This window comes from Ornithodoros turicata, chromosome 4 (assembly GCF_037126465.1).
Source record: "Ornithodoros turicata isolate Travis chromosome 4, ASM3712646v1, whole genome shotgun sequence".
NCBI lineage: Eukaryota > Metazoa > Arthropoda > Arachnida > Ixodida > Argasidae > Ornithodoros > Ornithodoros turicata.
The window spans coordinates 56,271,679-56,279,210 of NC_088204.1; the positions used below are offsets into that span (position 1 = coordinate 56,271,679).

Genomic DNA, 7,532 nt, shown 5'->3' on the forward strand with positions numbered 1-7,532 from the left:
AATGTGTGCCCCTACCGGTCGCACTGTGTTTCTTCCGTCATTGAGGACCAAGAAAACGGGGAAGGTGGCCCAAGGTAACTAGATTCGAAGCATTCATCAGCAATCATCCTGTAGTCGCATTTCTTGATACGGGAGCAACAATAACCTACATTAACGAAGATGCCTACAATTACCTTGAACTCCAGCTCATTCATAACTCCAGTATATTCGCATTCATCAAGTCACATCCCCATCTCGTACCCTGGGCCGCGTTAACGTTCACCTTCTAATTGATAGTGTTCTCCAGAAGTAGAAGTACACGTGCTGCGAGGCATGCTAGCTGAACTGCTTCTCGGGCTCGACCGCGCCTCTGTGTTTTGTGTGTGTGTGTGGGGGGGGGGGGAATCTATTTATTTTCACAGGAAAAGTCAGCCAGAAAGGACGGCCTGCTATTCCTTATAAGTAATTCCTTATTGCGTATTCCTGGGGTAGTTAAGAGTAAAGCGATGTGGGGTCAGAGGTCTTCCGCCGTCGCACACACGATGTCACAGGCTGCTGAGGAGACCGGTATCACGCAGGTAGTGGAGAAGCGCTGCGGTTACACCAATGCTCCGTGTGCCAAGTAGTGTTGCGAGAGAGATGGATTATCCGAGGCTGATCGGGCGAGACTTGAGCTTGTCGCGGAAGGACTTCCAACGGCGTCAGTTGAGGCGAAGGTGACGAATATCTGCCTCAACGTTGCAGGTAGAACATAATGGTGTGGCTTGCTGGTCCATTTTGAACAGCAGTGACAGAGTGCGGGCGACGTTGAGGGGGGCCGATGTGTGACAGATTATTCCCTCCTTGAGACACGACCGCAGATAGTGTACTCCATCGTTGGGTCAATGGACCCCAAGAATGGGTTGGTTCTGGCAGCGTCCTTGGAAACCAGCTTTGTGTTGACAGTACGGAAGCGGCGTCGCTGCAGTTGGAAGGCGGATGTCGAGATGTGTAGTCCACCAACCGGCTCTAACGCATGGGCACGTTTCGCCTCGGCGTCAGCGCGGGTATTGCCTCATTTTGGCTTCACGGTGGACTTGCCCACTTTGACACTTTCTCCCGAATCAGCAGTCACTTTCTCCACATTCCCACGTCAGTGCCACCGTCCTTGATTCTGATGTACTACTCGAACCGTCTGACTCTCCTACATATTCCCACCTGACTGCAACGGAACACAAAGCACTCGGCGACCTTATCCAGAGCCATTCCCAGATTTTCTCTAAGTCGTAAACGGATATAGGAACCGCAAGCATCGAGCAACACATCATCGCACTCTCCAATAATTTACCAATTCACAGAAGTCCATACAGAACGTCACAAGCAGATAAGAAATACATTGAGGAGCAAGTCGATTCATTGCTTAACCAGGGCTTCATCAGACCATCTGTTTCGCCTTATGCGTCTCCAGTTATTCTCGCTGAGAAGCCGGGCGAAGGAAGAACAGGGGACAGTAAGCCAGAAATATCCCAGGGACGTCCCAGAAAAGTCGCACACGTCACCTATGTCCAGGATGTCCACCAGACGTTATTTGGACGTCCAGAATGTGTCGTTGAAAATCGTCGGCCATTGTATCTACCAGGGACATCTGCAGGATGTAAAACGAATTGCCGCAGCGCGTGGCATTTTGCGCACATATCTGGGACACGTGATGCTTACTGGAGTGACGTAAGCAAAGCGAGAAACATTTTGGTTTTAGACCTTTCTTTGGCAGAGTAATCACATCATGGAAGATAGTTTGAATTAAAAACACAATATTTGTGAGAAAGGGACGCCAAAAGTACCAACGGTTATGCTTCGGCGTTGTTGGCACACGAACTAATTAATTGCCAAGACGTCTTCACCGCTACAAGCTTAGTTCACCCCGCTGTACACTTACTGAACGTACTCCTACAACTCTCATTTCAGTATAAGCTCCATCTAGTACGCCGAAAGAGGCCACCATAGGCCTCTGTAGGTAGTGTTCTTACTCGATATCAGATATGTGTGTATGTGCGAATGCAAGCGGTCTCCTATACCCACAATGGGATATGCACGTCACGTGGCGTCGCCGATAAATGCTGTATACAGCGGTTGCATACCGTTCTCAAATAAAAGATGTCGATTATTTATCCAAAGCTATTTCTAAAACGTGGACAGACAACAAAAACTGAATAATAATGCATAGTGCTCAGTATACAAGCTAATTTGATAATAAACGGTAAACGTCCCATTCACATCCAGATATCCCCCGGAGGCTTGCATAGGACGTCCCCCGGACTACAAAATCAGGAAGAAAGTCTGTTCCCAGGGACGTCGCACGGACGTAAACCGGACGTTCACGATCATCCCTGGGATATCCAAATGTCACATTCAGTTCTTCCCCAGGATATCCTTGGGACATATTTGATTTACTTGGGTGCATAGACTACCGCAGAATTACCGTGCCTGACTACCAGCGCATACTACGTATAGACGACGTTCTGGATTGACTGGGGCCCTTTCGGTATTTCTCGACTCTCGACATTGCTTCTGAATACTGGCACGTGTCAATGAATCCCGATGACATCCTGAAGACTGCTTTTGCCACTCATAACGCCATTACGAATGGTTGATCATGCCGTTCGGACTTAAAAATGCACCAGCCACATTTCAAAGAACAAGCCCGTTATTGACAATCATCGTCTTAAGAACGTTGTAAACTATTTTGATGACATTGTCGTCCATACTGCAACTTTTAAGGAACAGGAAAGTTTCTGGAAAGTTTGCATGCATTGCTTACGGCCCTAAGTGCGAAAAGTATTAAGCTAAAACTAAAAAAGTGTCAATTTGCTTATATCATCATTGACTACCTCAGGTACACGATTTCCTATAGACAAACGTCGCCTATAAGAGGAGCAACGTGCAAACCATTATAGAGTTTCCTGCTCGCCGTTGTGTTAGAGACTTGAAACGTTTCTTATGAACAGTTCATGTCTACCGAGAATACATCCCGCACTTTAGCGACATTTCCGCACCCCTTACAGCACTCCTACAAAAGACGTTACTTGGGAATGGTCATCAGGCTGTCAAGCTGCATTCACAGCGCTTTAGCATAATCTAACACAGGCACCCGTTCTTCGGATCTACGACCCGCACCGACCGTGTACACTCTATTGCGATGCTTACTTAATGGGTATAAGCGCAGTACTTAAACAACTTGACGACCTCGGACCAGAACACCCCATCGCATACCATTCTATAGGAAACCGCTGACACATTAAAAGAAAAAAAAAAGAACTACGCCGTTACGAAGCCTGAGTGTCTTGCCATGAGTTCACGCACGTAGAAGTGGAACTGCTACCTCCATGGACACACTTTCACGGTTCTAACAGATCACGCCGCGCTGCAGTAGATCAAAACTGTCAAGAACCCAACTGGAAAACTTTTCCGCTGGTCTCTAAAATTGTCCTTGTACGATGCTACCTTCAAATATCAGAAAGGATCCGCAAATGTGGAAGCCAATACTTTGTCTCGATTGCACGTTGTACAGAACGCTGCAAGAGCTACAAGATTCTGCTTATCGACCCAGGGGACCATATAACTTAGCTGACGACGTCCCCGCGGTGAACAAACGTGGCATTAGGAAAATGTATGTACCCGCATCCCTCCGAACAAATATTCTTCAAAAGGCTCATCAAGACTTCGCCCACGTTGACATCAAAAAGACCATAAGTGTCAGTTCACCACACTATTACTGGCCGAATACATAGCTGACGTGTCCACATACGTATAAGCGCTGCGATATTTGCAAGCGCTGCAAAAAGTTAAAAAAGCAAGAAGTTTGGAATCTTTGCCACCTTCACAACGGCCTTTCGACCTGATCGCAATGGACACGATATAGGAGGATTTGCTGGCTGTGGGTCCCAAAAAAATTAACGGGTCGTATACACCACGTATAATATCTACAGCTAAGTGACTTTGGGAAAAATTAAAGGTCTTTTTACGCTGACAATCCACCATTGACGAGGTACAGTTGAAACAGCGTTGATTCAGCGCTAGAATTCTACATTCAACGTTGTTCAACATTAGACAACGTAGATCCTACGTTCCACCAACACTTGGTGTTGCTTGGATATATTTTTGATTCTATATCGATTACACATATATAGCTACTGGTTGACGGCGTTCATTTGGAGCCCGAAATAACCAAATCATTAGCTTTGCACCGGTGTCTTCTCTGCTGACTGCCAACAAAGTTCCTTCAAGTGCTTCCGCTGAGCGCCTGTACAGTGCCGTCGCTCATATTCCCTCGAGAAACTCCACAGGAATGACCGATGGACAGCACTCTCGTGGACAGTTCGAACACCAGCTGCTGAAAGTAAATTCCATGTGAAATGTGAATGAATATAAAAATATGTTAATTACAAAATTTTACTGTCATCAACATCATTTCTAACGGAAGAGTAACTCTTTAGAAACGACTAACGAGAACACGTTCCTTTTCGCTTTTCAGTAATTAGTATTTTTTTTTTTTTCGGTAACGTGTGCAAATCTGGTGTGAAATTAACAGGGGTTACACGCAAATGTTCGCGCAGGATTTTCACCTCAGAGAGGTGTTTGAATTTCGTAGGGGAGTGTGACACACGTATCTGCTTCTGTGTGTGTGTGTGTGTGTCTTGAGATATATTTTGGGAGGGGGCGCTGGGAAAATCCCTGGTTGCACGCACATGGCACGATCGACTTCACTGTCTGCGTACAACAGGTAGCTAGATACATGCCAAAAAGCGGACAGATACCTGTGTCATCCCCCTATGGAACTGCATCACCCCCGTGCGTTCTGATGAGATTTGGGCTGGCGTTAAAGGACCCTCAGGCGGGCGAAATTAATCGACAGACCGACCATTGTGGGGTCGTTTGTGGTCGCAGTTGTCTCACGACGGAAGGCAGTTTTTAAGCGTTATCAATTATCATGAAGATTGCTCCCCAAATCCTCCGTTGAATACACGCTAGCTCCACCTGCATTGCATTGGCACAGGCCATTCACCGCAGGATGCTGTCTTTGTTTCCGGGTCGCACGTGCTGTCGCCGCCATGCAGAGCAATGACTATGCACGTTTTTGGCCTGAGAACACGTTCGCAGCTGGTATCCCAGTTTTTGGATTCCTACAGGTGCACATATTTTAGCCGCTGAGATATTTGCGCCGTGCACGAGGCAATTTGGTTTAATGCTTAGGCGAGTATATTGATATGTCTCATGAGCGTGACTTCGTGCAGATAATTATTCTGACTAAGCGGGGAGCAGTTCCATGAAGAAAGGCGAATACGATTCGAACACCACACAAGCGATCAATGTAGTACAAAGCTAAATGCGCGGAAGTTTATGCGAAGTTTAGGAACTATTTACAGTGCTGGGGAGTACATTTCAACGGACTCAAATGGGGAGTAATTGCAATGTAGAGGACTAGAATCTGTAACTACTCCCGAGTATACTGTTTTCCCCCTTTGAGTGTATGGCAAAGTTGTCGTGGAAGTCATCTGAAGCGGTGATCTTTGCGCTTGCTGATAATTCATAAGTAACCGAGAAGCACTCACCGAATACACAATGATGGACAGGCTGACGAGGGGCTGGCGCTATTTCTAACCGATTTATTATAAACCAAGCCGCATAAGTGAACCTAAATACAATACATCTTATGGCTGTGAGAACACACGCACATATACATTGGATGATGATGAGGTGGGCGATTCACCGCCGCTGTGGCGGTACACTTGTGACGACGCCCTGCTGAGGTCACTGTTCACTCTAACTGGGTTTATGCGGAGCGAAGGAGAAGAGTCAAACACGCTCAACCCGTTTAATTAATGAAGTCTATGAAATAAGTCTATGAAACCTTATGCCGCGAAACACAGGCATCGAGAATAGATCTCACCAACGCCACGTCGTCAAGGTTCTGATATCACGTGTGTGTGTGTGATTCCAGTGTCTGCGCTGCTGTTCCTCACCTCTGCGTTGTTCTTATTTGACTGTCGTATAGTTGAGTCTCGTCGTTCTTGGCTTCATTATGGCGTCCGGGATCACGTTCTGCCGTGTTACAGCTCTCCTTGTTTCACCCCGAGCCGTTGCTTCCTCATCTTCTCTTCTACTTCTTCTTCCCATGGAGAATGGCCATTAGCCACAAGGGAGATCGGCCAGGGCTTTGGAATTGACTAACTAGACTATAACTATGACATGACTATGGAAATCTGGACGGATAATGTGATGGTTGAGGTGATGAAGGTGGTTAATGAGGGCTACTTAAGTGTGCGCGCGATAATACTCAATGGATGATGATGCAGGGGTGATTTTGGGTGGATGGGGGATAATGCAAGGTGGGCTAGAAGTGGCACGAACGGGAAAAGAAACACGAAAGCCCCACTGCCACAGATCTACCCCAACTGGAAGTGCAAGAGGCTTCAAACGAAAGGAGGGCTGACGGGGTGTCACGAACGTGGTAGGGGTTCGTCACCAACTCTGAGGGGATGGCCTAGTAGGGACAGACCAGTCCGCTCTTAGTTTAGGTTTCCCGGGCAGTGACGCCACATCGTGCAGGTAATTTGGACCTCGACGAGAAGGAAATGGGGAGGCTAGCAAAGGAGTCGACATTTGCAACATTTTACTGAGAAATACAACAAAAGCTAACAACGATATCAGTGCAACAGTACTGGTGTGGTACATATCTGTCCAACTCCTGCGAAGTCGGGTGCTGGGTGCGTACAGTGGAACGGTCGACGATGACGGGTCACGACACTCTTGCGCTGGTGGTTTCTTTGATGTCTTGGAAACGTCCAGAGCCGCACACTGCACCAGTGCGATGTTCTCACTCAGTCCATCGCATCGCAGAGTTCTCACACACAAGGTCCCGAGTCGGCACCACGGCCTCAGCCGTCCTTACTTCGCAGCCACACCTTGCCAACTACCCTCTTAATCCCCCTACGTTTCCGGAGGTTTTTTTTTTCTTTCTCCCTCTTTGTTTTTGACACTTGTTCCATATGTGCGGCGCCTTAGCGCCTACAGGCTTCTTATTACGTTCCTTGGGGGACGAAGACATAGTGCGCGAAGATCGGTTTCCCATTACACACCTCGGGATACACACAAGCACAACGTGCTTCTCTCCTACAAAATCCCACGGTCGGCCCAAGTCGGCCTGAGTTATTGGTTCTGACAACCGTAAGGCCAAGGCTCCGGATCACTTGTACAATGACCTCTATAAACAGAGTCCCCCACACACATACACTTTTTGCCAAACACTTCGGTGGAGCTAGACTACGGTCTGTTGCCCCATTTTTGGAGTGAGATGGCAGACGATCATGACACAGGGAAACGGGAACTCCCAGCAGACGGAGAGGGAGACTTATATATGGTTCTCGAAGACTAGCATAAAATCTACAGTGCATTAGGAAGTGTTCAACCGTCTCGTCCTAGCCGCAGTGGGGGCATGCTGGGGATTAAGAGCGGCCGGCTCGGTGAAGGTAGAAGTTGAGAGAGAGAGAGAGCGTCAACGAGACTTCTGACTACCT

The 7,532-nt window shown here is 47.5% G+C and overlaps 1 long non-coding RNA gene across 1 annotated transcript; it reads right to left on the reverse strand.

Moving 5' to 3' along the window:
- Positions 1-4,075: 4,075 nt before the first annotated feature.
- LOC135393217 (uncharacterized) lies at positions 4,076-6,096 on the reverse strand. The gene is made up of 2 exons (XR_010422534.1): positions 5,979-6,096; positions 4,076-4,348 (listed from the first exon to the last, which is right to left on the reverse strand). It is a non-coding gene; the product is annotated as an uncharacterized LOC135393217 (long non-coding RNA).
- Between the last annotated feature and the right edge of the window lie 1,436 nt (positions 6,097-7,532).